Below are 19,019 nucleotides of genomic sequence, written 5' to 3' on the forward strand. Positions count from 1 at the left end.
AACATCAAAATTGGAATTGAGATCAGGGCATTGTATAGAAAGTAGTTTATAAAATATTATTTTTTGTATACTTCCCCAAAGACACGCAAAACTAAATTCCTCTGGGAAATAGCATTTTTCATAGCAACTCTCAACGGATGAGATCAGCTTTCTGTGTCTGAAATAAAACAACAAAACAGTATTTATTACAATTCTAGGAAGGGAAAGTTATATTGTCATGCACAGAATCTCTGAGCAGAGCACTCTTCTCATCTTTAGATGGGTTATTAGGAGATGCAGAGTTCAGAGATTGGTAGATTTTTAGCCATTTAAGTGGGTTGAGTCATCAGTATAAGAGGGCTACTCGGTGAGACAGTTGGCAATTGACATTAGAGATATATTTATGTAAGGAGTCCATTCCTGATTGGCTGACTTTCAGATATGAGGGCATCTCACATATTAGATGCTTGCCAACACTGGTCACTGAAGCAAGTTTTTGTTGATAGATTCAAGGAAGTCTAAAAATGGTTTTGTGGCTTCTTGTTACTATGTCTACAGAGAATTTGTCTTTTTCTAGGACTCACAAACATGAGCAAAACTGAGGGCATACCCATGCAAGAGCTGAGAGGACCCCAATGTCTCACCTCCGACTACCTTGAGGGCCTGGACAAATAGGAAGTAAAGGCTTGGGCAGAGTTGTAAAAGGCCTTAGCACTGAAGGTGTACCCCAACACATACACAGAGCTCCTCAGCAAAGGGTGGAAGACTTGAGTTAAGGGAATTTAAGAAAATCTTTAACCTAATCATAAGTGGACAATTAAGGTTCTGAGCAGGGATTTCTGTGATGACTCACTACAGAGACACAGAGTGAATGACAGAATTTTTCTAGGCAAGTGAATAAACAAATAATGACAAGAAAACCAAACAACAGCAAACCCTGGTAAGGGTGGGAATCTGACTTTTAGAGTTTCTACTTTATAGTGTCTGAACTATTCAGTGTTCAAAAAAAGGAAAGAGAGATAGATGTACAAAGCATGGGGAAAATAGTGCATACATGCACCATTCCCCACCACATACACACACTTACACAGAGATAATCAGTCATTAGGAATTGTTCCTCTGAGTTCAGATGATGGACAAAATTTTTGAATCACTTCTTATGAGCTTGTGTAAAAAAATATAAAAGAAACTGTGTCTAAAGAATTTAAGGAAAGTGTGAATTGACAACAATGTTTTACTAAGTAGAAATTATGAATAAAGAGGTAGAATTTATAGAAAAAATAGAAATTATGCAGCTGAATATTATAATAGCAAAAATGAAAAATTCACTTGAGGAATTCAAAAGTAGGCTAAAGCTGGCAGGAGAAAAAATCCATAAACTTGAATATAGGTAAATTGAAATTACCCAGTGTGAGGAACAAAAAGAAAAAAGGATGCAGAAAAATAAAGAGAGCTTCGCAGACCTGCAGGAGAGTGGAAATGGAACTCTATTGCTTCAAAATTTATGTAAATGGTTAGAATATGTTACTATTAATATGAACTACATTGTTTTAAGATAGACAGTAATTGTAATCTCACCAGCAAAGAGGAAGAGTTAAGAAATTAAAAGGTAGATAAAAGATTAGAGAAAGATGATAGAAAAAAAAGCATGGGGAAAAACATTTATACTGGAAAATACCCAGTTAGCACAAAAAAAGGCAGTAATGAGGAAAAAGAGGACAAAGACATAAAACATAAGAACTGAAAGAAATTGTCAATATTACTTGGATAGCAAAATGAAAGATATTACACAAAAACTACATGCCAACATTTCTTATGAATATAGTAGACACAAAAATCCTCAATGTAATGCTAGTAAACAGAATCCAGCCACATATAAAAAGAATAAACCATGGCCATATAGGATTTATTCTAAGAATACTAATTTGGTTTAGTATCTGATAACTAAATAATACACCATATTAATAGAATAAGGGATGCAAATCACAAAATCATCACAATAGATGTAGAAAAAGCATTTGACAACACTCTTTTATGAAAAAAAAAACATTAAAAAAAGACTAGGAATAGAAGAAAAGTTTCTCAGCTTGTTAAAGGGCCTCTAGAAAAACCTACAGTTAACTTCATATTGTGAAAGACTAAATGCTTTCTCCTTAAAGTGAGAAACAAAACAAGGTTGCCCGTTCTTTCATCTATTCAAGATGTCACTGAAGGTTTGAACCAGGAAAATTAGGCAGTAAAAAGAAATGAAAGTAATTTAGATAGAAAGAGAAGAAATAATACTTTCTCTCTAAGAAATCCACTAGAAATATTATAATTAATATATGAGGTCTTCAACCTATCTGGATAAAAGGTCAACATCCAAAAATTAATTATATTTCTATGTAATAGCATTAAAAAAATCCTAAAATGAAACTAAGAAAACAAATGCATTTACAACATTATCAGAAAAAATAAAATATATAGAAATCAAGTTAGCAAAAGAACTATAGAACTTGGATACACTGAAAAATATAAGGTATTTTTGAAAGATGTGAAAGAACTATTTAAAGGAAAATCTTCTTGTGTTCACGGATTGGAAGACTTAATATTGTTTAAATGGCAACTAAACTTACTCACAGATTCAATGCAACCTCTGTTAATCTCTTACTACAAAGGTACAGTAATCAAGACAGAGTGTTGATACATGATAATAGATATATGGATCAATAGAATAGAATTGGGGTCCCGAAACAAAAGCTGTTTTCAACAATAGTGTAAGACAACTTGATGGGTAAAGAATAATTTTTTCAACAAATGGTGCTGGGGGAACTGGCAATTCACATACAATGAGAGAAGTTTATCTCCTATAAAAGCAGAATTGACTCAAAATGCATTATAGACCTAAATGTAAGAGCTAAGCCTATAGATTTCAGTCTAAAGCTTTTGGTCTTTGGGTTAGTCATTTTCTTCTAAGATGAGACACTAAAAGCACATGGGACAAAAGATAAAAATAGATAAAATACATTTCTTAAAAGCTTAATAGATTTGGTGCTATGAATGATACCATCAAGAAAATGAAAGACAATATACAGAATGCAAAAATATATTTGCAAATCATATATCTGTAGGAGTTTTACATCTGAAATATATTTTAAATATTTTGTAATTCAATTTTAAAAGACAAATAACCCAATTTTTAAAAATGGAAAACTGATTTGAGGAGGTATTTCTCCAGTAAGTACATATAGAGATGCTAAAAATCATTAGGCACTAGGGAAATAAAATTCAAAACCATAAGATACCACTTTACAAACACTAGATTAGCTGAAATCTAAAAGATAAATAGTAACAAGTGTGAGAGGGGGTAGAGTATTTAGAATTGCTTGTAGGTATGGAAAATGGTGCAACCACTTTGGAAACTAGTTAAATAATTCCTCAAAACATTAACTGAGTGCTATTTATGACTCAACAATTTCACTCTGAGGAAAATATTGGAAAGAACTGAAAATCTTATGTCTTCATCTGTTTTTTATGTCCTGTTGGCTCTCCCACAATCTATACAATGTCTAGTTGTGCTATTATTAAAATTGTGTGGCCCTTAACTTAATATCCTTATGTATTCATGTTTTCTCCTTCTTAAACTTGAGAGTTGGCTGCAATTTGATAAGAGCGTGGACGGCCAACCAATTTTTCTATAATCAAGGACAGTTGGTTATTTCATCCTCTATACTCCCATAGCTCTATATGAACCATGTATATACAGGTATGTTTTTTTTTCACAGATAGTAACTAGGGGATATGTTCCAGTTACTTTCTGAATCCATAATACCTAGACCCTGATGTATGTATTACTTAGAGTAATTCCAGGGGGAATGTAACAAACCATATAACTTCCATAATAAGACTTGAAGGACATAGGGCAAAATGAACAAGAAACAGCATGTAAAATGGTTCAAAAGGAACAAGCATGGTTCAAAATAGTAAGTTGTTTACGTGGTCAGAAGATTGCTAGAACAGGTGATGCAGATTATGTATCTATATTATGTATATATAGATAGATAGATAGATAGATAGATAGCTACAGATTATATAGATATAGATATATATCTGTAGAGAATAATTATGTGTTTGTATATGTATATCTATCTATATATATACACACATGCATACAGTTGTGTATGGGTGGCTCAGTTGGTTAAGTGTCGATCTTGATTTGAACTCAGGTTATGATCTCAGCCTAGTGAGATCAAGACCCACACTGGGCTCCAAGCACGGTGAGGAACTTGCATAAGATTCTCTCTCGGAAAAAAAAAATTCTCTCTCTCCCTCTCCCCCTATGTGTCTGTTTTTATGCCAGTACCATGCTGTCTTGGTGATCACAGCTTTGTAGTAAAGCTTGAAATCAGGTAACCTGATGCCTCCAGTTTTATTTTTGTCTGTACTGTCATTTGCAAATATCTTCTCCCATTCTGTGGGTTGCTCTTTGTTGACTGTTTCCTTTGCTGTGCAGAAGGTTTTGATCTTGATCAAGTCCCAAAAGTTCATTTTCACTTTTGTTTCCTTTGTCTTTGGAGACACATCTTGAAAGAATTTGCTGTGGCTGATGTTAAAGAGGTTACTGCTTATGTTCTCCTCTAGGATTCTGATGGATTCCTGTCTCACGTTGAGGTCTTTTATCCATTTCAAGTTTATCTTTGTGTATGGTGTAAGAGAATGGTCGAATTTCATTCTTCTACATATAGCTGTCCAGTTTTCCCAGCACCATTTATTGAAGAGACTGTCTTTTTTCCACTGTATATTTTTTCCTGCTTTGTTGAAGATTATTTGACCATAGAGTTGAGGGTCCATATCTGGGCTCTCTACTCTGTTCCACTGGTCTATGTGTCTGGTTTTATGCCAGTACCATGCCATCTTGGTGGTCACAGCTTTGAAGTAAAGCTTGAAATCAGGTAACGTGATGCCTCCAGTTTTATTTTTCTTTTTCAACATTTCCTAAGTGATTATGGGTCTCTTCTGATTCCATACAAGTTTTAGGATTATTTGCTCCAGCTCTTTGAAAAATACGGGTGGAATTTTGATTGGAATGACATTAAAAGTAGAGATTGCTCTAGACAGTATAGACATTTTAACAATGTTTATTCTTCTGATCCATGAGCATGGAATTATCTTCCATCTTTTTCTGTCTTCTTTGATTTCTTTCATGAGTGTTTTGTAGTTCCTCGAGTACAGATATTTTACCTCTTTGGTTAGGTTTATTCCCAGGTATCTTATGGTTCTTGGTGCTATCGTAAATGAAATTGATTCTCTAATTTCCCTTTCTGTGTTTTCATTGTTAGTGTATAATAAAGCAACTGATTTCTGTCATTGATTTTGTGTCCTGCCACATTACTGAATTGCTGTATGAGTTCTAGTAGCATTACATTGTATACCTGAAAAAAAAGAAAGAAAAGTTGGCTTTCTAGTATACATGACCAGAAAAAAAAATAACAAACTACCTAAAAAGCAAGAAAAATTCTGTTACTTCATTTTTAGTGGTTGCCTGAAATGAAGATTATATGTTATATGTTCTTTAAGAGATACCAATTTCAGCAGAAAATTTTCCAATTTTCATTGACTTTTATCATTGTATTTTGTTTATTTACTTACTTTAGAGAGAGTGTGAGGGAAAGAGAGAGAGGGAAAAGGAGAATTCCAAGCCGACTGCTTGCTGAGTGTCCCATGATGCTGAGATCATGACCTGAGTTTAAATCAAGAGTGGAATGATCAAAGGATTGAGCCACCCAGGTGCCCCATCTTTACATTTTAAAATAATGAGACTTGGTCACATTTCAGAGTTTATTTAAGTAATCTAGATGCTTTATGAAAAGGGAAAAATATGATTAAAAACACTTTTGTTTTGAGATGGTAATTCCAAATTTAAAATCCTAATAACATCTCTTCAAATTTTAAGATCTAGGTGGTAAAATCAACACCAAATTTCTATGATCTATACTCTAAAAAGTAGAATAATGTCATTTTGAACAAATTATCTATTTTGAAAATTGAGTTCGCAAAATTCTGAGTAGACTAATTCAAAATTCATACTTTTCCCCACTTGTCTATTAGGCTAAAATAGTATTCTAAACAAGAAGCTGATTTTGCAAGAAGCTGGGCTTTATTTGTGGATTATTTAGCTCCACCATGCTTTCCTAAAACCTTAATTAGAACATATGAATTCCAGAAGGAGCTGCCAAGATGCATGCTTATTAGTGGAGATAAAGTCCCCTTCATCAGTGATTTTAGTGGCTTTCAGAACACAATCTTATTTGCCCCAAATCTTCTCCACAAAGTGCATAAGTATACAGGTAAGAGAAACAGAGAACTTTTTTGTGTGTGTGAATTCTTTATGTTGTGTTGTTTTCATACATATTGAAATGAAATACCATTAGAATCATAAATCATTACAATAGATTATATAAAGAAGAAAATGTTGACTTCCTAAGATATCTGTTTCAAAGTTTTAACATTAATCCTTGTGGGTTTATGATTGGCTTCATTTAATGAGCATGTATTACAGGCCCTCCCTTATTTAGCATGTCCTCTCCTCTGGGACTCTTATACAAAGCAGATCAATATCATCACATACTAATTTGACAAGGAGACAATGGAAATCTCTATTTCTTCCTTGGGTAAATTTTGCTATTTTATCTTATTTTTGTTTTTAAAAGAGAAAGATACTAAACAAATATGACACTTGCCATGACTAACAGAACCATGAAATAAGTTGTGTTTTATGAACTTCCCTCATCCTCATCATTTATGATTGTAGACATAAAGAAAAAAACTTGACCCCCTCCTCCAATTCTGGTTTTGAAGAAGGTATATTTGTTCAAAATTTCAAAACCCTAGGTTTACCGATAGTGGAAAACATAGAAGAAATTACATAATGGTAAATTTGAGAACTACTTCGTCATTCAATTTCCAAAATACCATTTATCCTTATTTTACTGAGGAAAAAAAAATTATGTGTGTGTGTGTGTGTGTGTCTGTGTCTGTGTGTGTGTGTCTGTATGTTCCATTTATACTCCCTACAGCAGAAATCAGAAAAAGATATGAGGCAAAATAAAAATGAATGCATTATATTTTAAATGTAAAACTTGTATGTGTATTACTTAGGGTAACACTCACTGTTTTAATGAACAAATCTTCAAATTGTAATTGGAAAACTCAAAGGATTCTATTTCTGGCTCACATAATGATGATGTAGGATGTGAACTCGATAGGTAGGAGGCTTTCTTCCATGGTAATTCAGAGACCTAGGATCTTTCCATCTCTGTCTCCATCCTCCTTCACAGCTTCACTATATCCTCCTTATAAAGTAATTCTATGAAATTAGCTTAAGAGGCCCCCCTTTGAAAAGCCTAGACTAGAAGTGACAAACTTATCTGTATTTCACATAACTTTGGTAGGAATGGCAATACAGCCCAACTAGATGCTGCATAGGAGGGACTTAGGAAAGTTAATTCTTGCCTGAGCCCCACTGTTAGCAGAATCACAAAATGTATTGATTGCTAGTCATCTTTGCCACATTGTCAGATATAGAAAGTACAGTGTAGGCTCAGATGATATGAACAAACTCTACTGGCCTAGTAGGTAGAGGGAGGCACAGAATGGATGGTTAAAATTAATCATATTTTAAAGATTGTGCACAACAGATTTCTAGATTTTTTAAAAATTCCTGTTTTACTACAATTAACTTTGGATTTGTTATGGAGTTCTGAATTGACTCTATGGGCTACAATAAAAAAAAAAAAGACAAGTTGGAATATAGTTGAATTAGCTACCTTGTTTCCTATCTTCCTTTACTAATTGCATGCATTCATTGATACTCAGAATTCAGAAACAGTGCTTTAAGCCTTAGCAGATATTTTTAATTAATTCAAGTATAGAAAAAATAGGATACCATTAATAAAAATAGTTCTACAGTTGAACATGTTTAATGTATAGTCAGTAAACATACACTGAACTAACTTTTTTTTTTTAAAGATTTTATTTATTTATTTGCCAGAGACAGAGGGAGAGAGAGCGAGCGAGCACAGGCAGACAAAGAGGCAGGCAGAGGCAGAGGGAGAAGCAGGCTCCCTGCCCAGCAAGGAGCCCAATGTGGGACTCGATCCCAGGACGCTGGGATCATGACCTGAGCCGAAGGCAGCTGCTTAACCAACTGAGCCACCCAGGCGTCCCTGAACCAACTTTTTAGTATAACACTCGGCTACGTTTTTGAGGTCAGAAAATTTCAGCTTTTGCTTGACACTGGAAACTGGACTGCATTTCTTTATATTTTAGCTATTGTGCCCTGATATTTTTAAGTCTTCAAATCTCCATATTTTGGCATTAAAAAAATATTTATTTTCCACAACCAGACTTAGGAAAAGCCATGCAGGGAGAGTTTAGTCTGCAGAATAATGACTCATATGGTTGCTCTGCATCACTGCTGGTATAGAACAACAGATAAATGAGTGATTCTTGAGACTTGAGATTTTTGACATGTAAGCTCCAAGCACTGGTCTGCCACCAATCAGGGACCTCCATAGGGAGCCAAGAGCTCAGAGATTAGCCAAGAGTCCAGGGATATTAATGGAAATAGTTGCACATAAAATAAAGCAATGGGAAACAAACATGCTCTTCCTATCAGAGAATCAATAGAATAAAAAGGTCAGTAGCTCCAGGCTCATGACTTCTGTGTATTTCTTTTTTTGCTCATCAAGTTATCAATCCATTCTGATACCTCTGTCTTACTGAAAATTCATAACATTACTAAACACCTTTTCTCCATTTCTTAATATTTCATTTTTACTATAATTTCACTTATACTTATTTTATGTGTTCAATATATGCCTGTTATTAAAAATTAAAACACTGCAGAGTTATTAAATGCATGTAAAATTTATCCTCTTGCCATCATCTTTTAACTTCCATATCTTAATTCCTTGCCTGATTCTAATTGTTTAAATTTTAGGCCTATTCCTACCAAAAAACATTTACATGAGGTAGTAAATAGGTATAAAATAAACAAATAATTGGATTAAAAACTGTGCTGTTTGCATAAATGAGATTATATGTATGGCACTGCTCTGTGCTATAAATTTTTCAGTAGCTATATGTATTTGAGATATTAGCCAGTCAGCAAATATTGACCCACATTAGTCTCTAAATAATATATAACTTTCCATTGAGTGGACTGATACTCTTTTTGGTTTTAGGTACTGTAAAAGTGAAATTCATTGTGTACTTTAATTAGTATAATTTGTTGGGATAGTGACAGATTATATTACTAGGAGTGAATTTATGGATCAGGTGTTGCCAAGTGGCAATTAAACAGTGTGCTATGGATTACATTCTTGTCAAAACAAGAATAAAAACAAAACAGCACAAATGATTTATTAAAGTTCATATTTCTTCAAGACACCAAAAATGAATATTAACAAACTTTCTAATTTTCAAGAATCTGATACAAGAAAAATGACACCTCATTTTTTACAGGTTTTCATTGCCTCAATCACTGTTGTATCCATTATTTTCTTTACTTACTTCTGCACAAGTTTGGATATGAAGGCAAAATTTAAAAGACATAATTTTAAAGAGCAAAATATAGTTTTATTAAAGAATTTATATGAAAACATGCTAATTTTATACTAATTATACTGAGTTTTGTTTTTAGATAGTTTCACCATTGGGGATCAAAATTAAAATTTTACCTAAAACTCTTACATATCTTTACTATTTTTCTAGGAACACTATCTTTAACTTTATGGAAAACTTTAATGAAGTCAACAGTTGCAAAGAAACCGTTTCTAGAGATTTTGGAAATTGTCCTTCACTCTTTTAATTAAATGCTTCTGGAAATTGTATAAAATAAAAATCTACAATGATAATTTCTCAAAGAACAGTATTCTCAAAAATTAGTCCTTGCATGTTTGCATAATTCTGTCATTGTCTATATTTTAAAGTTTGAATTAACATGTTGCCATTAATTTGCTTAATTAATAATTAGTGGATAAATATAACAAATAAAATGTATACTTTTTAATGTAGATTCAGTTGAATAACTGATAAATGTTGATTAAATTAATAAAGGTCATAAAACCTGATTGGAATTTTGGATGTTATTCTATCTAAATCAGTTTTGTGAAATTTGGAGGAATAGATTTTCATGGTCAATAGGCAAGAAGCAGAAGATTTTAAATAAAATTTGGATGATGAATTTAGATGTCTAAAACATTTAAAAATGAACTATTTGTTTAGAGTGTATTACCTGGTCCATCAATACCTTGGGAGGTTGTTATTTTTCTCAAAGTTAGAAAAATTATGTTATTCTCATATCTTCTGCTCTCTTTCTCTCTCTCTCTCTCTCTTTTCTTTTTAGTTTATACTTATTATGGAGCACTTTAGGGTCACAGAGGGTAAATTTCTCTCCCTGGCCCTGCATTTTTTTTTCAAATTTATCTCCTTTAAGAGGCAACAATGTGTCCTGACAGGAAGGTGGTTTCCCTCCTGCTTATCCTCTTGGTGACTTTCCTTCCATAGCTTTTATGCTGACAGGTTTTACATAGGGTTCCAACCACAGGCAAAATGCATCCACGAACAAACTATTTCGTAAAACAAAATGAATAAATTGAGCCAACAGGTAGATAGTATGGTAAAATAATTCAGCACTGATATCAGAAAGACTTGAGTTTACATCTAAGCTCTGCCATTTTTCAACCAATGTCAACTGGTTATTCCCAAGAAATTTATCAGATTCTCCTGTACCTCAATATTCTTATTGAATAAATGAAAATTATGGGAAAGAAATGAAGATGAATGAAGAGTCCACAAGATTTTTTTTTTCAGGTGCCACCTTCTAAAAACTATTTTTAATGCAACTATCTAATACTAGAAAGGCTGTGGGTTAACATGCACAAACACAGCACACATTGGTTTAGTAGGTCTAAAAGGGCTTTATGTATCTGATAATGTGGGTCACAACTTGAAAAAGTATAGTCCTTTTTTTTTACTGGGGGGAGGGGGTTTGGGAAAAGGGGTGGGATTATGGACACTGGGGAGGGTATGTGCTTTGGTGAGTGCTGTGAAGTGTGTAAACCTGGTGATTCACAGACCTGTACCCCTGGGGATAAAAATATATGTTTATAAAAAATTAAAAATTTTAAAAAAAAGATTTTTTTTTTCTAAAAATTGGCTAGTTTGGGGCATCTGGGTGGCTCAGTAGGTTAAGCATCTGCCTTCGGCTCAAGTCATGATCTCTGGGTCCAGAGATCGAGCCCCACATTGGGCTTCCTGCTCAATAGGGAGTCTCCTTCTTTCTCTCTCTCCTTCTGCCCCTCCCCACTGCTTGTTCTCTCTCTGTCTCTCAAATAAATAAATAAAAACTTTAAAAATGGCTAGTTTTTAAAATTAATTATTTTTATTAACATACAATATATTAATTGCCCCGGGGTACAGGTTTGTGAATCATCAGACTTACACATTTTACAGCACTCACCATATCACATACCCTTCCCAATGTCCATAATCCAACCACCCTCCTCCCTACGCCCACACCCTCCAGAAACCCTGTTTGTTTTGTGAGATTAAGAGTCTCTTATGGTTTGTCTCCCTCCGATCCCATCTTGTTTCATTTTTTCCTTCCCTACCCCCCATACACCTCACCCTGCTTCTCAAATTCCTTATATCAGACAGATCATATGATAATTATATTTCTCTGATTGACTTATTTTGCTCAGCCTAATACCCTCTAGTTAAAAATTGGCTAGTTTAATAACCAAAAGGCAATGAGCATCCAGTCTAAAACCTACAATACAGTAATTGTGATACAAAATATAGGTTTGATGAATAAGTCATCAATAAGATAACTTGAATCAAAACTACAGAAAGCCCAAAGCATGAAGCATACATATAACAAACTACAACTCTACCATTCCTAGAAATCATATTCATTTGCTAATAACTTTTCATCATCTGTATTAGTTCCCTTTTGCTATTGTAACAAATTGCCATAAACTTGGAAGCTCCAATATAACAGATTTATTATATTACAGTTCTGGAGATCACAAATCAAAAATGGATTTCACCATACAAAACTCAAGGGGTTGATAAAGCCTTGTTTTTTCTGGAAGCAACAGGGGAGAATTAAGTCTCCTGACTTTGGCAGCTTCGAGAGGAAGCCCTCACTCTTTAGCTCATGGCTCTTCTTTCATCTTCAAACCAATAGAGCAACATCTTCAAATCTCTCTTTGATTCTGATCTTCCTGCCTCCCTTCTTTAACTTATAAGGATCATCATGATCATAATGAGCTCTCCCAAATTATCCAGCATATCCTCCCATCCCAAGATCCTAATTTAATCACATCTGCAAAATCTCTTTTGTCATCTAAATTAACATCTTCATGTGTTCAGGAGTTCACACAGGGACATCTTTTGGGAACCATTATTTTGATACCACATCATTCATAATACTATCACTGTACTGTATGCATTCAAAGAGGGTTACAGAAGGGAGGTGGTGGTGAAACGGGATAACCAGATGGTGGGTACTAAGAAAAGCACGTGTTAGGTTGAGCACTGGATGTTATATGCAGCTAATGAATCACGGAACACTACATCAAAAGCTTATGATGGCTTTTGATATGCTGGCTAATTAAACATAATGAAAAGAAACAAAGATAGATGTAAGAAAATGGCACCTAATAGTTGCATAGCAATAAACACACAATAAATTTCTGAGTATATCATTACAAAGTAGTAGGTGTGTTTTCTATTGATGGTTGTAATGCAGTAGGAATGGATTCTATATCTGAAATGGTGGTTGGCAATATCTTAATTGTTAACAACATTACTGATTAAAAATTAGAGTAATTCAATTTCATGGAATGAAATTGCAAAAAAAATTAAGCAAAAAGGGAGAAAGATTTATGTAAAGAGTACAAAAATACTGCATGGAAACAGTGGGACAGAAGAACAAGTGGTTTTCATTGGCTATTAGAGCAAGAGCTAAAAAGTCATCACAAACCTAACAAAGTTGTCTATGTATTCTTCAGTTTTATGAGAACTCACTTCTTTTTCTTTCTGGGCATTATTTTTATTCTTTCCTTGCTATACACAGACTGCTTCCCTTTCTCCATCTGTACATGATTTATCATTTCTGACTAAAGCTCTAGAGTCTACATCAGTTTACAAGTTATAGCTATGAGCCCATATTCTTGTCAATGTACAGACTCCCTTGAGATAGATTTCATCTGGTGGCATGTACTCCCTGTACTGATTCCCATGTTAGTTATGCACACTAGCTCCAATGAGCTGCGGACAAAGGCTAATATAGTCACGGAGTAAAATCATCCATTTTATGTAGAGAGTGAGTGAGTTGTTTTTGCAAAAGAGCATATGCACTCAACAGTTATGACCAGACTATTCAGAGATGGCCACCCACACCTGAGATTCAGGTCAAATACTGAAAAATTTACAGGAAATATATACAGAATATATTTGAAAAACATATCTATATCTATATATTTTCTTAAACATCTATGAAAGAAGATTTCAAAAGTGCAAGTTTTTTGTGATCTCATATTTGCATTATTGCTTTAAGAAAATTAAACTTTTTTTTAAGATTTTATTTATTTATTTGACAGATCACAAGGAGGCAGAGAGGCAGAGAGAGAGAGGAGGAGGCAGTCTCCTCACTGAGCAGAGAGTTGATGCGGGGCTCGATCCTAGGACTGTGGGATCATGACCTGAGCCGAAGGCAGAGGTTTAACCCACTAAGCCACCCAGGTGCCCCAAGAAAATTAAACTTTTAAGTAGAAAATTTTAGAGACTGGAATTTATGCCACATTAATCTCCTGATTATCCTATTTCCTTATATTACCTCTATCTTTGTGTTTATACCTTATGTAATTGGGTCTTGATTTTTCTATCCAAACAGTGTCTTTAACTTTTATGACTAGGCCATTGATTAGTATACATCAGTTATTATAATTTTAAATGTTTAAATTAAAACTACCCATAGCTAAGAAGTATGTCCCTTTGTTAGCACACTTGCCTCTTGCTACCTTTCTTTTCTGCAGTGAGTATTTTTTCTATTATTTCATTTTATCTCTACTATTTGCTTATTGCTATTTATGCCACTTTAAAAATACAAATTATTTAAAAATAACAATCTGTTGTGCTTAGGATGGTAGCATGCAACTTTAGTCTGCCATCAGATATTGTGTCACTTTGTGTGTGGTACTAGAATATTCCCATTTCATCCTCTTCTTTGCACTATTGGTACAAATTTTACTTATACATATGGGATAAACAAGTTGCCATAATTTTTCTTTAAATGGCAATTGTCTTTTAGAGAAATTACTAATAAATACACACATTTTATATTTGCTTTGCTTTTTATCATATCTAGCAGTGTTTTGTGGGGTTTTTTGTTTTTGTTTTTGTTTTTTACTTTCTGTCTAGTATTAAATTCCTTCTGTCTGAAGAGATTCCTTTACCATCTTCTGTAATGCAGTACCTCAGGCGATGGCTTCCATTTTGTTGTTGGTAGTGGTAATGGTAATAGTAGCATGATAGTCATGTTGGCTTTCATTTGTTTCATTGAAAAATTTTATTTCTCAATTTTTTAGTGCATATATTTCACATTATTATCTAGTGACTTGATGGTTTCTGATAGGATGTCTGCTGGAATTCTTACATTTATTCTTCTTTATGTAATTTGACTCTGTCAAGCAGCCTTCACTATGTTCTCTTTATCTTTGGGTCCCATCAATTTGAGTAAGATGTGTCCAGGTACGTTTGGGGGAATATTAATTAATTAATATTAATATTATTTCTGCTTGGTGTTCTTGGAAATTTTTAACTCCAGGGGATTGATAATTTTCATTATTTTAAAAAAAAACTTCCACCAATATCTCTTCAAACATTATTGCACCATTTTCTCTCCTTCCTCCTTCTGAGACTGCAAGTACACCAATGTTAGATTGTTTAATCACAAAGCTCCTTTATGTTCTGTTCTGGTTTTCTACTCTTTTCCTCTTTAGTTTCATTTTGATTAATTTTTGTTGACTTATCTTTGAGTTTGTTAATTTTTCCTCAGCCATGTAGATTCTACTGATGAGCCCATTAGAGACATTTTTCACCTCTATTACCATGTAATTTAAAAATTTTTTCTAATATTTCCCCTTTCTTCTTACTCATGGTTTTAATCTCTCTGCTGAAATTACCCATTTATTTGAGCAATTATCTGTCTTTTCCACTGAAACCTTTAATATCATAGTTATTGTTTAAATTCCCTGCCAGATAGTTTCAATGTCTGAGTCCTAAGTGATTGGTTCTGCTGATTTATGTGCCTCTTACTTTTTTTGTGTGACTCATAATTTTTGGTCGAAAGCCCAACACATGTGCAAGACTAGAGAAACCAGAGTAAAAAGTGTTTATGCTCAGAACTGGGGAGGGAAGAGGTGAGCAAATCTAGCCAAGGGTTGAGCTCTTTTGTTGTGGTGTTGAATCACTACTCTGTAATGTTCTCTTGTGGTTAGGGTATAAACAGGACTGCAGGAGAATTCTCAACAATGCTCATCCATCCTCAGCTTTAGATTTTTTTCTGCATCAGCTTGTGCCACAATGAGGGTCTCTTTATGGTTTTTTATGTTTTTTCTCTTTCTCTAAGGTTAGAAGTTTGTTATTTGATGCTTGTTAGCCTGGGATAGATATGCAGGTCATTCTCTATTATCCTGGTTCATCCTGGGCCTTAGTCAGGTCTTTATTGCTGACTCTCCAAGCCAGAACTTTAGCGGTGACTGAACCCCACTTAAAGGTAAGCATTTATAAAGAGCTAAAGTCAGGATGATTCCTTTCCCACAAGCTAGGATTTTTTTTTTTTTTCTGTGCCTTCTCCCCATTGAATAAGGCAGTCAGACTTGCTGCCTCTCTACCAGCAGATTAAGGATTTTGTGCCATTGAGTAGATATGAGGAGAAAGCTCTGAGTGGGGTGTGCCTTTCTGGCAGTCTTCCTTCCTCCAGGCACACACCAAAAGGGAGCGTTTTTCGGTTCCTGCCTTGTCCCCAAACTCTAGCAAATACCCAGGAAGACCCATGGAGAAGAACATTTTATTGCATAAGACGTGACTTTAAGCCTGAGGCTCCCATGGATTCTTTTCTCTCATGCAAGCCTATACTCAGCAATATTCCCTCCTAAGATCCCTCTTGGGTTGGCTGTGGCTTTGGGTAGGGGGAGGGTCTGCATCACAGTTTGCCTTGTATCTCTGTCCAGTTCTACTTACTTCTCTTCTTCTGGTTTGTTGGTCTCTGTAAATGTGTTGTACCCCAAACTCTATCTCAGCATATAAATCCAGAAGACCCAAATCAAAATACTATATGTTGGCTAATTGAACATAATAATTTAAAAAAAGAAAGAAAGAAAAAAGAATTTTGAATATTTTAATTACATTTTTTAAGTTGAAAATTTCCATTTTTCAATATGATTGAGTACAAATATCTTTGCCTTCTCCATTCCCTAGAAAACTGAACCCTTCCAGGGATTTTTGTCAATGGAGATTTTTCTGATTTTTCTGACACTAGGATCTACTTAAAATCATGCAACTTACTATAGGAAAGGAATCTGAATAAGGGAGTGAAAATAAACAAGGAAGAGAGGAAGTACTTAAGGAAAGAAAGCAAAATAATGAGTCTTTCTTGTATCAGTAAAACCATTATTAAATGGCAATTGCAGGAAAATCCCTGGACCCTCACTGTTAGATACCACTATGTGTCAAAGAGGCAAGGACTATAAGAAAACACAGCCTTGCGATCTTACCAAATGTTACAGAATTTCGGAGACAATGTTTCAATAATCCACTAATTTAAGAAAGTATCGATTAGCAAACAAATAAATAAATAAGTGTTATTGAATGATACAGTGTGATTCTAATTACGGTGAATTTGGGAGGAAAAAAATGAATAATATATTATCCCTTACCTGGAATGGTTTATGATTTCATGAAGAAAGAAGTTTAGATAGACTATACTTTGTATTTTAATATATTTATGTATCAAAAATTTATTTCAAGATGGCAGAGAAGTAACAGGCTGAGACTGCTTTAGCTAGCCGGAGATCAGCTAGATAGCTTATCTAAAGATTGCAAACACCTGAAAATCCATCAGCAGATCGAAGAGAAGAAGAACAGCAATTCTGGAAACAGAAAAACAACCACTTTCTGAAAGGTGTTTTCCTTTTTTTTAAAATTCTTTTCTTTTTTTTTTCTTTTTTCTTTTTTTTTTTTACTTTCTTCCCTTTTGAACCTCTTTTTATCCCCTTTCTCCCCACTCACGATTTTGGATCTCTTCTAATTTGGTTAAAGCATATTTTCCTGGGGTTGTTGCCACCCTTTTAGTATTTTACTTGCCCCTTCATTTACTCTTATCTGGACAAAATGACAAGACGGAAAAATTCAACACAAAAAAAAGAACAAGAGGCAGTACCGAAGGCTAGGGACCTAATCAATACAGACATCGGTAATATGTCAGATCTAGAGTTCAGAATGACAATTCTCAAGGTTCTAGCCGGGCTCGAAAAAGGCATGGAAGATATTAGAGAAATATCTTTTATATCTCGAGAGATATAAAAGCCTTTTCTGGAGAAATAAAAGAACTAAAATCTAACCAAGTTGAAATCAAAAAAGCTATTAATGAGGTGCAATCAAAAATGGAGGCTCTCACTGCTAGGATAAATGAGGCAGAAGAAAGAATTAGTGATATAGAAGACCAAATGACAGAGAATAAAGAAGCTGAGCAAAAGAGGGACAAACAGCTACTGGACCACGAGGGGAGAATTCGAGAGATAAGTGACACCATAAGACGAAACAACATTAGAATAATTGGGATTCCAGAAGAAGAAGAAAGAGAGAGGGGAGCAGAAGGTATACTGGAGAGAATTATTGGGGAGAATTTCCCCAATATGGCAAAGGGAACGAGCATCAAAATTCAGGAGGTTCAGAGAACGCCCCTCAAAATCAATAAGAATAGGCCCACCCACCGTCACCTAATAGTAAAATTTACAAGTCTCAGTGACAAAGAGAAAATCCTGAAAGCAGCCCGGGAAAAGAAGTCTGTAACATACAATGGTAAAAATATTAGATTGGCAGCTGACTTATCCACAGAGACCTGGCAGGGCAGAAAGAGCTGGCATGATATTTTCAGAGCACTAAACGAGAAAAACATGCAGCCAAGAATACTATATCCAGCTAGGCTATCATTGAAAATAGAAGGAGAGATTAAAAGCTTCCAGGACAAACAAAAACTGAAAGAATTTGCAAATACCAAACCAGCTCTACAGGAAATATTGAAAGGGGTCCTCTAAGCAAAGAGAGAGCCTACAAGTGGTAGATCAGAAAGGAACAGAGACCATATACAGTAACAGTCACCTTACAGGCAATACAATGGCACTAAATTCATATCTCTCAATAGTTACCCTGAATGTGAATGGGCTAAATGCCCCTGTCAAAAGACACAGGGTATCAGAATGGATAAAAAAACAAAACCCATCTATATGTTGCCTCCAAGAAACTCATTTTAAGCCCGAAGACACATCCAGATTTAAAGTGAGGGGGTGGAAAAGAATTTACCATGCTAATGGACATCAGAAGAAAGCAGGAGTGGCAATCCTTATATCAGATCAATTAGATTTTAAGCCAAAGACTGTAATAAGAGATGAGGAAGGACACTATATCATACTCAAAGGGTCTGTCCAACAAGAAGATTTAACAATTTTAAATATCTATGCCCCCAACGTGGGAGCAGCCAACTATATAAACCAATTAATAACAAAATCAAAGAAACACATCAACAACAATACAATAATAGTAGGGGACTTTAACACTCCCCTCACTGAAATGGACAGGTCATCCAAGCAAAAGATCAGCAAGGAAATAAAGGCCTTAAATGACACACTGGACCAGATGGACATCACAGATATATTCAGAATATTTCATCCCAAAGCAACAGAATACACATTCTTCTCTAGTGCACATGG

Source organism: Mustela lutreola, chromosome 6 (assembly GCF_030435805.1).
Source record: "Mustela lutreola isolate mMusLut2 chromosome 6, mMusLut2.pri, whole genome shotgun sequence".
Classification (NCBI taxonomy): domain Eukaryota; kingdom Metazoa; phylum Chordata; class Mammalia; order Carnivora; family Mustelidae; genus Mustela; species Mustela lutreola.